The sequence below is a fragment of the Argiope bruennichi genome, chromosome 8 (assembly GCF_947563725.1).
Source record: "Argiope bruennichi chromosome 8, qqArgBrue1.1, whole genome shotgun sequence".
Taxonomy (NCBI): domain Eukaryota; kingdom Metazoa; phylum Arthropoda; class Arachnida; order Araneae; family Araneidae; genus Argiope; species Argiope bruennichi.
The window spans coordinates 11,822,738-11,840,252 of record NC_079158.1 but is presented as its reverse complement, the minus strand read 5'-3'; the positions used below and the strand labels follow the sequence as shown (position 1 = coordinate 11,840,252).

Below are 17,515 nucleotides of genomic sequence, written 5' to 3'. Positions count from 1 at the left end.
TACAGGTTTCGTCTAAATTTGAGAGATTACTATCGTTTTGGTGCACAGATCATAAATTATTCATCGACTTCATTTCACTCATGTCATTCTTCTTCATGCGATTCTAAAAATCCTTTATATGTAAGAAAATAAAAAGCTAAAGTACGTTTCTCGCTCATAAAAATGAAAGTGTTCATTCGTAAAAACTGAAGAATGGATTTATAAACAGTGGCACGAATTGCTCATAGGATCTTATAATGGACTGTACTTCGAAAGAAAGCATGTAGTTACTGCTGCGCTGTAGAATTTTTATGTCACATGAATATGGTTGAACAGGGGGAGGGAGCGCTTACTTCCCGTCGAAGAGGGTCTATTTCCCCTCAATCTATCGGGGACTTCTTAAAATACACGCGGCAAGCTGTTCGACGCGTGGCACGGGCTCATAACTGATCTTTGTTTTTTACTTTCTCGTATACGAAGTACAAAGAAAATATTGTAATCTCAAAAAATTCGAACCCGAAATTTTCTCAAATCTCCACGGTTAAGACCTCCATGATTTTTTAAAAACACATTTTTAGAAAATATCTATCTGTTTGTGATAAAAATAACTTTAAAAGCTTTGAGCTAGATGGATAAAATATAGTGTATGATGTTTACTACAAATTTGTATATTTCTACGGAATTCAAATACAAGTGAACTCGATAATTACAAAACAAAGAGAGCTAAATGAATAAAATCTGTTGCATAGATTTTACATCTATATTTTGCAGACACCTATCACATTTTTAGCGAAATTCAACAAGGGATGGAGCGTCTGTCGGTCTGTATTTTTAGATGCATGTAAACGCGATACTTCCAAGGCGCAATGACTTAAATATATCAAATTTGATATTGATTTATTGACTGCACTTAAAATTCTGTGTCAAATTTTGGTTTCAATCGGTTCATAAAAATATGTCTAAAGCACTCATTCGCCTTTATTGCTGAGTATGCCTCGTCAATTTTGGGAGACCTCCCCCCCCCTTTCCCTGGTTTTGATATCCCCACGCCAAATCTTTAGCATCATTGTGATGGATAGTAGGAAGGTTTTCTGTGAAAAAAGCGATCTTTGTTTTGTGGTTATCGTGATCATTTATATCCCAACAGCTAGACAGACTTCCTTTGAATGGATTTTTCTTAGAATTTTACACAAATCCACAAGATGGATATGAAAATCGTATGTCAAATTTCATTCATCTAACTCAAAACTTTTTTTTTTAAAATTATCTTTGTTCACAGACAGACAGACATTTTCCATAAATGTGTTTTCGGAACTCAAAGAGGTCTAAAACGTGGAGATTCGTCAAAACTTGGAGTGTGAATTTTTGAAATTACTGCACTTTCTCTGTATTTCGTACACGAAAAAGTAAAAAGATTCTCATCAGAACTATACTCCAAATTCTGTTCAAAACTGTATATCATGTATTCTCATCAAAAGGTAAAATGAATTCCGAAAACAAATCGTCGTAATGCATTTGATGTGATCACGTAATAGTGAATGGACATCATTATTCGAATCAATCAATGTAATGGATGTTATCACTCCATCTCATTGATACCATTAATAAAAGCTGCACAAACTCCACTCCACTAACAAATTCGAAATTTACATAGCACATTTTTGGGTCTTCCTTTTTCAGATAGCCTCATTGTTTTTAACGCCGAAAATAAAACGCTTGATTTCGATTTTAAAGGATCTTAAGACTGTAGCTTTGAATCAGAATTCTTAAAATCAACGATTCTTTATTTGTAAAGAAAAAAAAAAAACTCCTCAATAACGTTTACACATTAAGAAAAGATAAATTATGTTTATTAAGTAATTGAATGTCATGTTTAAAAATTAAGATAAAGCATATAAACAATTAAAATGCAATGAATTTCATTGTTCGGAAGTCGATGCTATTCAAAGGAAGTAACATTTTTCAGTCAGTATCAGTTCAGTCTAGTTTAACCCTTAGCCCTCGAGGCGAGCCAGCAACTCAAGCCATTTTGTAGCGCTTTGAATTTCTTACCTCTAACTTAAAATGATGACACGCACAATTTAGCGTATAAAACTTTTATATTCACACACTTTATTAATCTTTAAAACGACACGCAATAGTTCAAATGTGTGCTGAGTTTTTTAAAAGAAGCAGTATTATCGCTGTTCATCGAATTTCCGCACCAAACAAAATGGTGCGCGAGAGTCGCCTATCGAGTGGCGGCCTTAAATCATGTGGTGAGTGAGAGTCACCTGTCGAGGGCAAAGGGTTAAAGAGTAGGGTGGCAATCAAGGTTTTCGTTATTGAAAGTATCAAGAAAATGTCTTTAAACAATTCTGAATCAAAATATTATTTATAAGAATATATTTCCGAAGCTTTAAAGTATGTCATCCTCGTTTTTAAAATTCAGCATCTCAATTTAATTTCTTCAACCAAAGAAAGAGGAGGAATTTCTTATGAGAAGAAAATGAATAATTTTTATTCTGGAAAATGCTATTCTGATAAAAGGATATGCGGACTCGCGCGGATTTCCGAAGGAAGTTTGAAGCACTTTTGTATGTTAATGACTTGTTTTTAATTATATGATAGTAATTGGTTATATATCAGTAGCTCTATTTCGAATGGCATAAGGTCGCCAAAAACTTGTCATTTTTGCGATTAAAGCATCCTACGACAAGTATTACATCATCGATATTTTAGCTTACTTGTTTTTAAGTGGATGTTTATTATTCATTCACGAAATTTCTACTTCCGATCGGAAGTGGCAGGAAATCGGTCTTCGAGAGAGACGGGGAAAAGAAACTCCATAAATAGGATTATCGCGCTGATTGTTTTTCGGGTGTACGAAAAAGACAGACATCCGCCGAAAACGGACGGATATCCTCTTCTGGCGTTTCTAGACATCGTTTCTGAGATAACGCGAAAAAATATATGCATGCTTTCCTCATTTTAGGAATAACCCACAGCACTTGGGAAAAATTCAGATTTTTCGGCCACATGACTTTTACTTTCTCGTATGCGAAATATATAAAAAGAAAGCATTGTAAGCATCAAAAAGTTCGAACGAGAAATATTCTCAAAACCCACCTTTTCAATAATAATAATAATAATAATAATAATAATAATAATCGAAGTTATATTTGTTTGTGAACACGATAACTCAAAAATGTTTTGAGCTAGATGAGAGAAATTTGGTTCGATTCACTTCTGTATCAATACACTTCTACAATTCTGTTTTTAAATCAGATGTATAGATTTAAAAACAGAGAAAGTCTGTCCGAACGACTATCTGAGTACGAGAGAACATGGCAGCGACAAAATGCAAAGAGCCAGGTAAATAAAACTTAGTACACAAGGTTAGCATCAAAAATATACATTGTATCGGATTTGTGACAAAACTCGGCAAAGAGTTACGATTCATAAACAAGTATTTGTTTTCCTTACTATACTACGGAGCGCACATTTATCTGTGGTATCTGTGCGATACAAATAAATACAAATAATTCAAATAATACAAAAAATCTGAGTACTCATGGTATTCACGGCCCTGCTCCAAATCCACAATTTTATGCAGGAATGGGGGGGGGGGTTGAGAGTTTACGAGAAGGTTTTGGAGGGACCACTTTCTCTGCTTTCAATTTAAATTTATCTGTGCAATGAAAGAAAGTTACTATTATTTCGTAACAATATCTACAAACCATGACGGATAACCTTCTTAGGGACTATGGTCTTCTGTAGCCTTAAACATCTTCCATCTTCAAAGAAAAATCATTCTTTTGTGCAGGAGGATTTGGTTTGGTTTTGGTTTAGTTATATTAACGTCTCGTTTGAAGCAACACTTGGGCTATTTTAGGACGGACCTCGTCATTTTGAACCGCGGTCAGATGAGGTGGACGACACCTGAGTTGGCACCCCCTTCTCCACACCACACCACACCAGCAGGAGGACGTTTGGTCAGGACGGATTTAACGTGCGACTGACCGCTTTACACGACGGTTCTTCGGTGGAATCGGATCTCGAACAAACTTGTGCAGGAGGGAGAATATAATAACCTGGTTAGAACATCGTCCAATTTGATTTATTTTCTACATCCCTCCCTCCCCCCTTTTTTTTTTTGCGTAGTAAAAGGTTTGAAGATAAAAATGAATGGAAAGTGAACATTAGTAGATTTTATATCCGACATTTTCAAACAATACAGTGTCTTGAAGCCTTTCAAATACATGTTGCTTAAAATTCGATTTTTAAAAAAGTATTCTTAGAAAAAATTATTCTCGGTAACAGCTTATACCCTAACGCATGATTGCAAGTCGCAAGGTGTCTTAACTTCCAAGTCCCCAAATTTTTTGCTTTTAAATTTCCATTTTGCACGTTTCTAAAAATTTTGATAAATAATGAATGTTTTATTTAGAAATGTCCTACAAATCAGAGGAATTCCTGAAAATTGACAAAATCGATAAAAATTCAAGCTGAAATAAAATTCGATACACTTCTGTTTTCTACTCTTTTTGTTGACACATCGCATTGATAATTAATTCTATGACACTCTTTATTTTTCAAATTGTTGTTCAGAGAAGAAAACTTGCCATTTATCTAGTATATCGCATGAAGTTAAATTTTAATTCAATCGATAACCATTTAAGCTACAAACACATTTTTAATTTATAGAATTTAAGAGGAAAGAGACTCCATTCTTTCAAAACACATAATCGCTTTTTGGCAGTCTTTAGATAGCCGGATTGCTAGCTGGAAACCGTTTCTTCATGTATTTAGATGTCATGAAATGAAAATCTGTCGTCAGGGATCAAACAAACTGTATCTGTGTGAAAGTGAGTATTTCGAGGTGAAAATACCGACACATGTGTTGTCTTGAGCACTGTTAAAAGTAATTCTCGTATAGCTTCAAGGGCTTATTTAATAAGAATCTTCCAATGGGCTATTTCATTTTCTTGTAGGTAACAAATGACAAAATTTTAAAATTTATATTTTTTGCGCTTTCAAAACAGATTAAGGATCTATAACTTCTTACCTTTCATGCATTGTTAGATATTCTAGTGTAGCTGCAATACACTGTTTACTCTACATTTCTATGTTTTATATGAAGTACTAAAAATTAAATCTTCAAAAAAAAAAAAAATGAAGGGTCATATAATTTAATTTTTGTAAAGCAAATTATCATTTGCGGCTTTTGTTAATGCATAGTGCATCCTACAAACAGATTTAAATAATTTTGAGTTTTCATGATATAAATGGAGCAAATTGCTGGAAGAAATCCAAATCTTCAAGATGGCAGTGCTGTCGGTTATGAAATGGCATCTGAGTAGTCAAATTGCAGTAGTAAAAGCAACTTTAAAAAAATGTATGCAGTATTTGTTCAGTTTTGGGAAGTCTTTCTTTTAAATTAAAAAAATTTGGTACAATTCACACTGGAATTCAGTTCATAAGTGCGTTTGCAACAGTTTCTTTGATTTAATATCTTAAACGCAGATTATTTTTAATTGGTATGAGATAACTTAAAACGGATTACATTTCATCTCACATCTCGGTAATTATTTTTTGTTGCAACCTATAAATCAAGATTAATAAATTGTTACAACATCTTAAACTCCTTCTGTTGAGCCGACATTCTTAACCGCTTCGCATACAATGACATGTTTGGCAGGCACAACAAATTTCTATACTTAGTTTTAAATCTTGAATTAAGTAAAAGTATTCAATAATTTAAAATGCAAAAATCATTTAGAAATATTTCAATATCTCAAACACTCCTTGTATTATTATTGGAATGAAACTAATAATAAATATTTCAATAGGATGTGCAATCTAATACGGCAATTAAATAGATTCGTGGATAAAGGAGTATATAATTAAAAAAAATGAACGATTTCTTTTCCAATTGATCGAAATCCAATATTTAAAAAACAAATTTTAATGCTTTACTCTTAGCATCAAATTCCTAAATTTAATACATTAAAAACCTAAATTACATCTTATAAAGAGTATAGTCGATGTGTTTAAAACAAATTTGTAAGAAGAGCTTTACAAAATATCTTATACTTTAAAATTACCAATAATTCATTTCAAACTTATTAGAGATTTTGATGGATGGAAGTTAATTTTACTGGAAGAGACTAAGGTCATAAAAGTACTGATGATGATTGTTTTCATTTTAAATAACTCACCGAAATATGTCAAATATTAAATCAATAACTGTAAAAAAATCGCTAAGCTGTTAGTTAAAGTTTAATGATTTACCATATGAAGCACAAGTTTTTAGGCTGGAATGTCATTTTTACGGTTAATTATAACTAAATTCATTAAAAACTGAAAAAATAATAATCGGCTTGTTCTTTATTGATTTAATGTTAATTATCTTCAATGGAAAACTCAAATGACGGGGAGTATGAGAGTGTGAAACGCTGGTGTGGTTTAGTTTGCTTATGGCTTATTAACGCAAGACCATACTGCGACAGATTAGAAGCAAAAACAACATTTGTTTAAAAGCCAAGAGGAAGAAACCACATCTTGTCTTCCAGAATACACTATACCCTTCTTAACATCTGGTCATCAAACATTAATGAAGACTGATACCAATTTCGCTGTGGAGCTGATAATATCATGTTGCTGTTATACAAAAGCCGGGATACGCGTCAAAGCGCACATGTTACATTGAACTGATGGATAGGGCGATAAGATTTTAATGAGCCAATAGCTTTCCTCAAACTTTAGCATAAGTTATGAACCTGTTACTAGCCTGTTAAGTTTACTTCACTTGTTTACTTCAATTGTCAAGTCTTTGAAGATAACAGATTCCCGCTGTGTTAATTGGTATTTCACACAATGCCCAGGATATAAATGGGTTGAACATATGTGTTGTAAACTTTGCAGATGTAAATCGCCTCATTAAAAGTTTTCCTTGACTAAAATAGGGGAGGGCAACTGTAGAACTACGGAGATAGTTAACTAAAGCTTCTGAATGGAATTCAATCAAACTGCATAATGAAATGACATGGATATGCTGATCTATATATAATCGATTTGTTTACAAGTATGAAAATACCGAATCATGTAAAGATGAATAGAAATAAACCAGATAAAGTAATTAAAAGCAAATGTTCTAGAAATGATGGTTACCAACTGAAAAAAAAAATCTCTGGAAGGATGGGTAGAAAAGAACCCATTTTATAATAAAAATATAGCTGAAAAAGTAATAAAAGTAAATAATTTAATTTGTTAGAAATCTTGATAATTCAATAGATTTTCATTAAGCGTTGTTTTCTTTGAATATATTAAAACCAAATCATTTTTCTTTTCTACATTCGTAATCACTTTTTAATATACTTTTTTTCAGGCTGGCGCACTTTTTGTAAATTGCGAGAGGCAAAAATCCTTCTACAGAACAAACCGTTGTACTTAGAAATATCAAATTTGTTACACAATAAAAAATTTGTTCACTATGAAGAAATTTTTTGAAATTTTAATTCAATTATAGGCTTAAAATGAAACAGAATTTTAAAGTTTTACTTTCTTAATTTCGTTGTGTAGTATTAGACAAGTCATTTTTACACCATTTTAAAACTCAAAATCGAAACTTCCAAAGATGCCAACTTTATTTCCGTGTGTATGGTGTATGTATGATATCGCTGTTATAAACAAGAATACATTTTTAAAACAATATAAATGGCAGTTAAATCAAGCTTGAAACATATCACGTTGCATTGCTTATGGAACTTAATTTTTCAATTTCTCACTACGAGCCGAAATTTTGACCCAATTTAGATCCCAAATACGTATTTGTTTTGCGAAATTCTTCAATGCTATTAGGTCAAAGTAATTGAAAAAAAAAAGAACATAATTTTTTTAACATTTCTTTTTATTTAACTCAGTAAGTACATTTGATAAAAAATTTATTTGTTTATTAATTATTGACAGTTCAATATTTATTTAATTCTATCATTCACACGATCTCATGCTAAAATGAGATCGTGTGGTCAGGTAAGTTTTCGTGTGCGTATAAATAAAAGATACAATGAGATTTGTTAAATTCAAATCGTTTCCGTTTTAAAAGCCATAAATGGGATTCTTAATGTAAAAGTAGCTTTTCAGAAGTAACATTTCAAATAATGTTGAGCTTAAGGTTGAAAATTTAAAATGTTCCTTGAGAAGCGATGCTAAAAGTTAAGTACTGCATAGATTCTCAAAATAAATAAATAAAATCACTTTAATAATTTAAATCACTTTTTGGACTTTGCAGTTTCCGATACTTATAAAGAAAATTAAAGTAATTTTTAGACTGCATTTTTTTTTATCAGGGAACAAAATTGTATGGATCAGTTGCTTTATTTTTAAAAATGGAGTTCTGTATAATTATTTCTATTTAAACATTTGATATGAAATCAGCTGACATGAATACCATCCGTCCATGATGCCATTGCTTTTTTTAATTATTTCTAAGTTGAAAGAGTTGACATTTTAAAAATCGGTCACTTGATTTCCCTGATCAACTTGAAAACTATTTCATTTTTCAAAACGTCAATAATGATTAATATTAATAAAAAATGATGCCATTTTATTTGTAATTCTGATAGTAACGTAAGAAAATCTGTCGGGATATGTAAAAACCTTAAACGTTAAGGAGTATTATTCGATGTATTTTATTTAGACTTAAATAACAAGCTTAATAACTTTTTATTGAATAAAACTAGCCGTCTTCTGCAACAAACTATTCCTCCAAAATCTGTAAAACGAATCGTTTCAGGAGACCAGTGGGTTGGCCGGGAATACCGATTGTATTTGACTTCCGATATAATAAATCATTTTTTTACGATGTTCATGATTCCGTCCAATTGTTTGATACTTGAGTCGTGTTATTTTTACTGTCGTAGTGAAGTTCTGTTTGTCGTGTACATGAACCTGTCTAATGAAGAGAACTCCATAAAATCGTACAACTACCAAAAATGCAAATATCCAGTTAATCTATCGTCCAAATTTCGTTATATTTCACTAAGCTTTTTTATTTGGCTTGTAAAGATAGCAAAATCCTTTTTCTTAATCTTTCAACAATGGAAGAAAATCATGCGATTAAGTATTGGATGAAACAATGAAAATAATTTGAATTCCAGGGCAACAATATAATATATTTTTGGAAATGAAGCAATTATATATATATTAAAAGTTGCTAAAATTTAGAAAAAAAATTCATATGACTATTAAATTGATATCCTTAAAAAAAATTTACACATTTTTTAGCGGTGTAGAATTAATTTTTGTGCAATAATTATCATGGAGAAATTTCAAAATTTACCTTTCATTTTTAATTAATTAAATTTTTTTTAAATCGCTCCCAGGTACACATTTTTATTCTCCAAAATACACATGTGTCGGATTCGGTATCTGTAAGTTCAAATGATCTTGTTTGTAGAGCACCAACACACACGCATTCATCTTTATTTTTAGTAAAGGAATTGTAAAAATCAAAGAGACAAACCCCCAGAAAGAACTATTGAATAGTCAATTCGTCCGTTTGTATTTTATATGAAATTTCATGATTACTAGATACGTCCACTACTCTCATGCATCGTCCATTTTAGAGAAAAATCTCAAAAACACATCAAGGCTCATTCTCAGCGAGGAAAAAAATGGACTAAATTTCCCCATCACAACCACAAAACAAGATATATAATGAACCGATTTCGACATTTTTTTATTTCATATAAAACATCTTGATTCCTTAGTACGCCATTAATACCATCTGCTTCTTGTGTCTTCATTTGGGAGAAATTACAAAATACCCCCCCCATCTGAATTGGACTGATTTCGCCAGTGCCTTTCTCTACTTTGCAAACGTAAGCATTTAATCAGAATCTTCTATCGATATTCTGTTGATGAGAAATGGTAATATGAAAATATCTATATTTTGTGTTTTATATAGTATGGCCAAAAATGGCTCTTGGGCCATAAAATAGCAGTATTAATACGATTTATATTGCTTTACGTTGATGAATTAAATTGTACCATAACAAAAATATTATAAAAAGATCATTACAATATGAAATAAAAGTAAACAAAAGTATTAGTTTAAATTATATTTGTATAATAAAAGTAGAGCCTTTTGATTGGTTTGCGATATTTCCAAGTATGGAAATCGTTCTGTCGGCGACGAAAATCAACGAAATCAATCTAGTTATCGAAGTTGAAGTTTCTGTCAATTTTTTATGCAATATTTTCCAAAATGGTAAGATAAGATATGGACTGCCATTGATGACATGTCATAAGCATTCATTCATATGAAATAATGAGGGTCGAAATTGGCCCGGTGGTGGCTGTATTCTGTCGCAGGTTTTCCCCACAGAGAAAGGGGAGTAAGAGAGACGGAGGGAGGATGCAGGCAGGCGAATTTTGAACACATATGAATAAATTTCATTAGCTTTTATATGAAATAAAAACTGGCAAATTTGGTTCTGTGATTTAGATCGGTCGATTGGCTTTTTCGTTTTTCTTATTATTTCAAATATATATATATGAAGAAGGGGTAAAAGTTTTTAGTTGCAGTTTGCTAATGAAAACTTAATGAAGAAAGTTTATTAAAAAGCTAAGTTTGTTTGATGGTTAGATTACAATTTACTACTAATCGTTTCCCGCCTCCGATCAAATCATCTTTTTCCAGTTCCAGTTTCAATGCATCTAAGAGATGTCATGTCTTAAAAGCAGTAAAAATGCCAGCCTACTTTATCTACTTTAGTTTGAACATGGTATCATGCTTGCATTTTTTTAAAAACCTTAAATCCGCAGATCCTACTAAGGGATTTTGCGTCAGAATAAAATTCACTTTCTTCCTTTTATCTTTCATTGGGAACGATATTCACATAAGGCAAAGAGCAATTATGTTTTAAAACAATAAGGCATCTTAAAGTATTTTGAAATCATCCAATGTTGTGCTGAATACTTTCAAAACTATTAAAGAAAGCAGTGTAGATTTAAATATGCCTTTTTAAGTATAATTATTATATTGTAAATCATGCACTGTTAATGGATGCTTGCAGTTTTGCATTTAATACTCAATCACAACCAAGAAAAGCTTTCTTAGTCTTTATTTGTAAAAATTGAGATAACAATGGTGAATTCTGTGCAAGCTTTTTACTTTTTCCTCTCTCGAAAATCGAATTTTAAAGTTTCCTTAAAAGACTAAAAGTATATTTACTCGTTGTTCTTGGAGAAACAAATGGGCATTCTCGAAATGATTGCTCATATAAACAGTTGAATCACATATCAGTTACAGAAAAAATATCAGTCACTTTAGTATCAGAATTTTCGAGATTTCCATTTGTATTAGTCAAATAATAAATAGGGCTCCTCTTTTCATATCGCTATCTCACACCAGTATCCGGATGTTCCGAGAGAAATGGTATCATCCCAAGTTTTAATACATTCGCGGCGATATCCGGGCACTCAAAGATATGTTTTGGTACGAAATGGGTTTCGGGGAAGGTTTTGCAATGAATGCGTGATCTTATTTTGTCCGAAGATGAATTTGCAACCCCTTATAACGATTTATTCTTAATCCAGTTATGGAAACAAGATTTTAATTATATATATATAACTGAAAATGACGTCTTTAAGCAAGACCAAACACAAATTCTATATTTTTAAATTTTTTTTGACAAAGCTTGAAAATACTGGAAAATATTTTTATCACTATTCAATTCCTTGACATAAGAATTTACTTAATCTCTTCATTAAATGACAATGAATGATTTAACAATCGATGTCCCATTCTGTTTGGGACATTTATTGTTATTTCAATCTCTACAAGAACATAAAGGACACCTGAAATAATGAAACGTTTCCAAGTCATTTTTGCGTGCCAGTTATCTAATATTTTCACTTAATTATAGATTTAAATATTAAAAAAAAATCAGTAATTCGATGCTCGCATCAAATACGCCATTAATAACGAAGCCGTTAATAATATTTCAATGATTTATTAAGATTATGAAAATACTAATAACCATCATTAAAGCCATATTGAATGAAATTGAATCGATTGTGGGAAAAAAAATACACTTTTAAGTAACACTTTAATTAGTCCACTGCAGTCTTTTTTACAGCTTTTTTATCTTCATCATTATCAAAGTAAGCATGCTGTCCTCTCAAACTAGAAGGTAATATTTTATCTGCCAGATTTTGATATTTCAATTGCGTTATAACTGAAGAATATTGTAAAGTTGCATTTGAGGGATAATTTACTTTATGACCATTTTTTTATATATATTAAAAGATAACAATAAGATTGCAAGGATCATTCTAGAACGTGCCACAATAACGCTTCGAGGTAACTTTTATTGAAATGTGAGCAAACGGTCGTAAGCTTCGAAAAAAGTTATTCAACAAAATTTGCAACTAAACAATAACTCTGTTGACAGTTCGTTAACTAATAAAAAAATTTCTTTAAAGAAAAAAAAACCCTGATTTTCTGTCATGCAGTCTTATTAATTACTTTTTTTTGTTTTTCGTGACCCAAATGAACAAATTATCATTAAAAATTTAGCGGAACAATTTTAAAATTTTATTTAACTTTTTTATAATTTGTGGGAATAAATTATTTAAATGGAGATGATGAAAAAAGGAATAATTTATTATTCTCTCACTTTATGCGTATGAAAAAAAATCGGAAATGAAGGAATTCCTTCAAAATTATATAGCTTTAAAAAGACTCGAAAATAGCACTTTATTTTAAAACTATGATCTTTCAAACTATTGGTGAAGTCGAAATCTTCAAAATATGACTATGAACCTATCAAATGTAATATTTAAAAAAAAAGATAAGAATTTAAATCTCTCAGATACTTGCATAGAACATGTTTGTAATCATTAATAAATCTTGTAATGGTAAATAGTGTTAAAATAAAAAAAAATAAAACTTTTTTTTTTCTTTACTTCAACGCTGTTTGCTAAGTTAGGCTACTGTGATCTCAATGCTAAATAAGTTAGGCTACTTAAAATTTCATTTTTTAAGCATCCCCTCTTTGGTCCTAAGACATAAACAGACAAAACCTAAAAATTACAAGATGATTGGATACCCTTATTTTGATTGACTGTTTTACTATTTTCTCAACTATAAAGTGGCTATGGACATCTTTGCTGTAATCGCGCAACAATACAGATTATTTCCCAATTAAAATTTTTGTTTCACATATTTGTCCTGTCATCAGATTAAATTCGTTATAAAACGTTAATTATACGACATATCCATGTGAATATCGAAATAAAGTGCTTTTAATATTTCTTTCCCCTAAACTTTTTTTTATCGTTTATGGCAATTCTAATATTATTTGATGTCGATTGCATTTTTTCCTAAGCCAATCGATCCCATTCTTAATGCATGAATAAATTTTATCATAAAGATGTACAAATAAGTGCTAACATTGATCAATAAAAATAATCTATTAACTCGTACAGCTATCAGTAACAAGATACAGCTATCAATGAATGTTTTAAGGTATAAGATCACAGTACCTAAAATTACATAGATGGTCAGCTACCAATAATTTTGATTTTCATTGATTTTTATCTGCCACTCTAACAACTGCTTCACTTCAATAAATCCATTACAAATGTTCAACAAAAACGTGATACGTCGGGGTTGAAGTACAAATAGCATAGAATCTATTTAGATATTAAAATAGGGTTATATATATATATATATATATATATATATATATATATATATATATATATATATATATATATATATATATATATATATATATTTAGTTTAAAATAATTTTTTAATTGTGAAATATATCTACTTGATCCAGATTTTTAATGTAGCAAAGGTAATTTCTGGTTGTAAATGAAAAAATTCTAATTTGGATTCATGCCCATGTCTTTCTTAGATTTTTAAGAGTAAAAAAAAAGCGCCATTTTGTAGATTTATCATTTTAAGGTTCGCTCAAAGTAGCAACAAAAGCAACTTCTTCTTCTTTTTTTCTTTTTTAATGTGTGTATTCTGTCATTCAAATTCTTCTTACAAAGGGGTTGGGTGAGCACAAGATAAATGAATGAAACTTTCTCCTCATTGGCAAAAAATGCAAAGTGCCGGGATATCTGGGCAGGTCTGAGTTCGGCCAAAACTAGTTTTTACACATTCACGATGAAGAAACCCGACGGGAGAAACTTTTTAACCAATACGACTGACTCATCCAATCACAGATCTCTTGCTACCATTCGCCGACTAGATCGACACCTCCCACTTTCCTTTCCCCCTTCGTATGACCCCCAAGACCACATCCCTATAGTTCATTCTACAAGTTGACCACTGTCAGAAGAAGTTGTTCCTTTAAAAAGTTCGTGATCAGGACTGGACACCAGCAGTGAAAAAAAACTCGGATTCAGCGGTTAAGACTTCGCAGAGTAGTTTACTGCTTCGATAGCGTTTCACTGATTAACGTGAGTTTGCTCTTCATATATTATTACTTTTTCAGTTTAATGAATTTGGTAATTTTTATGGCTATCTTTATTTTTCTTAATATATCTTTTCTTCAAAAGTTATGGTAGGCTGCATCATGAGTCTGGAATGAATCTTGCAATTAAAGGAAAACTTCTTTAAAAAATATCAAAATTAAATATATTTGTATGTTATTTAGATTTGAATCATTTACTTTGTTTTTCAAAATGTAGGTTGACTTGTATTACTGCGTTAGAGAAATAATCAAAATATTAAAGCCAGGTCAAAATAAACTAAACTCTAGTCTGTAAAAAAATTATTTTTAAAAATTTTGTTAAAGCTGATTAAAAACAATTTTAGTTTTTTTTTTTCTTCGATAATTTGTTTCAAGCTGATTAAAAAACGATTTTACATTTGATTTTTTTATAACCATTATATTTTTTATTAGAAACCTTAAAAATGTGTTGGCAATACCTTTTCCATATTAGCACATATTTCTGTTAAACATTTCATATAAATTGTGAAAAAGCCTTTGATATATTTACATGTTGTTTGAGAAAATTGTTTATATTCGAATATATAAAACATATATATTTTATTGGCTTCAGATGGATAAAAAAACTAGCATTTTGCTATAACCTAGTTTTTGTACCGCTGTCCACCATGTAATTATGTTCAAGAATTTGTCCTACAAACTGATTTCCAAAACACTTTGGCGTATTAATGAATGGCTATAAGCGGCTCACTTTGTTTTTATGATCAGTAATTGTTCTACACAAACAATTTATTGTTTATTTTTCTTTTTTTGTACTTGCATCTAATTACTTTAACAATCGTTTCTGAGGAAGAATTGAAATGCGAGATATGTTATGACGTTAATTTTTAGACCTATAAGTCTATGGAACGTCGTATATACGAAATTAAATCCTTCGTTTTATTAATTTAAATTATGAAGTAAAAATTAAATTATTGAACTATGACTTGACAATTTTTTCAACAAAATTTATTAATTTTTTTTTTAATATTTCCATATTTTATGAACATTTTGAAATTTATAATAATCTTTTAGAAATGTCCATGTTTTATTTAAATAATTAAAATAATACTAATTTTCGCGCAAAAAAATTTAAAATGAGCCTAAATTTTTGGAATCTTACGTAAAAACTGTGATAAACTTAGTAGCATTCAATAAATCGCATGAAAATAACATCTTAACTACATTTTTTATTTATATATATAGATAAAACGTTATCTGTCTGTCTTTATTTTTTTATGATTATTCTCAATTTGACTGGTACTATTCTAATTATTTGAACAATACAGTTTTATTTATTAATATTTAGAGGGAACTATTTCAAAAGTTATAATTTTGATTACAAATTATGATAAATTTCGAAAGACAAAAAAAAAGGGGGGGCGGGGACTGTATTTTCTCCAATTTTCTGTGTTTAAGATGCAAAATAAATAAATAAAAATTAATAAATGTAAGACAATGCGAAATAACTTTCAAATTAATACATTGCAATAATTTATTCTATTTAATAAAATAATGCCCCCATAAAAATGAAATTTTTAAACTTTCAAATAGAGAAAAAAAATCTTTTTTTTTTCTTCTAGTTTTTATTAACTTAGATTTTTATTTTCTCTTTTAAAAGTCATTTATTCTTTTCGACCTAATTGAACTGTTGTATAAAAATCATTATAATATAATTAATAGGGATTTATTTTATTACTTCTTTTTCAATAAGAAGCAACAACCATTATGAAATGTTAGGAAATGAACAATATTATTATTATTTTTTTTTTTTTTTTCAGAAACTGTAAAATTTCGCTTGAAAAAGTATATACATAAATAGCATGACTTTTACCTGAGGCTGTTTCGAAATATCGATTTTCAATATCGACTTTCTATATCGATTTTATGAATCAACATTTACCTTATTTGAATAACATTAATGCTACGCATAATTACCTTTTCACCATATTTAACTTTATACATGTTTTTTCTTTCTTTTTTAAGTTATTTTTCCAAGTACATCTAACAAGGAATTCTTAAAAAAATACACCATTAACAATGTAAATTCTGATTCCTGATTAACAGCATTACAGGAATAGCTAAAATTTTTGAGTTGAAAATGACATAAATCTCTAATGAAAAATTCAGCATAAATTTCGATAATTATTATTAATTCACTTGTAAAAATTTCTTTGAAAGGGGACCTGTTAACCTCTTCACGATTGCAGATAGAAGTGGGTATAGCTGGAGTCAGTGCTATTGTGTTACAGTGTACGATTTTAATTTCAGATTGGAAATAAAATGTTCTAAATAGTAATAATGTGCTATCGAATATAATAAGAGATTAACAAAATTTTTGGGATTGGGTTTTTAAAAAGATAAATTATTTTTTATTATTAAAATAATGAATTTCATATCAAGTGTATTTAAATAAGATTTGCAAATTTTTAAAGAATACTGTGCCAATATTATTGTAAGATCTTAAGAATCAGGAAAATTGTTTTTAATTTGTACCATAATGGAGGGAGAATCACAGATGGCCGTCTACTCTTTGCATTACAGTTACATACTCAGTGAAGAACATGTCGGGATTTTTTTTATCCCCCTTGGCTGTTTCTTAGAGCCATATTCGGCCATCTTCCCAAAATAACTACTCCTGCAAAACGAACCTCAGAAAAAAAGGGGGGAGGGCACGGCAATCCTACACATTTTTTGCCCCTATCCTTCCTGTTTATTTTTTCAGGAGATTCCCTCCCCTGCCCCTACTGCTGTACAGACCTGACCAAGGTCGGAAGAAAGGAGGGGGGGGGGGAAATACACAGTAACTGAGGGATTTTGTTTAAAAAAGGAGTAGGGAAAGAAAGAAAGAAAGAATATAAAAAAATGGTCTTTTTAGCCGCCAAGGTGACCCACTGGTATGGTCACTAGGTTGGGGAGGTGACCCAATGGCAGCCTGCCCATTGTCGAGACTTCTGACTGACCGGATGTTGCGTACCAGTATGGTGGCTGTAACATCCGGTTAAACCTAAGAACTATTCCCTACTCATAAGTATTTC

At 30.4% G+C, this 17,515-nt stretch overlaps 1 protein-coding gene across 2 annotated transcripts in view; it reads left to right on the top strand.

Moving 5' to 3' along the window:
* LOC129981541 (uncharacterized) overlaps nucleotides 1-17,515 on the top strand; it is a 90,410-nt gene that overhangs the window by 38,728 nt on the left and 34,167 nt on the right. Inside the window, exon 1 of one of the 2 annotated variants that reach the window (XM_056092413.1) lies at nucleotides 14,317-14,445. The exons of the other annotated variant lie outside the window; for it this stretch is intronic. The gene's annotated coding sequence lies outside the window, so the exon portion shown is untranslated. Of the gene's footprint in view, nucleotides 1-14,316; nucleotides 14,446-17,515 lie in introns of those variants that run through there. 2 annotated transcript variants of the gene reach the window in all.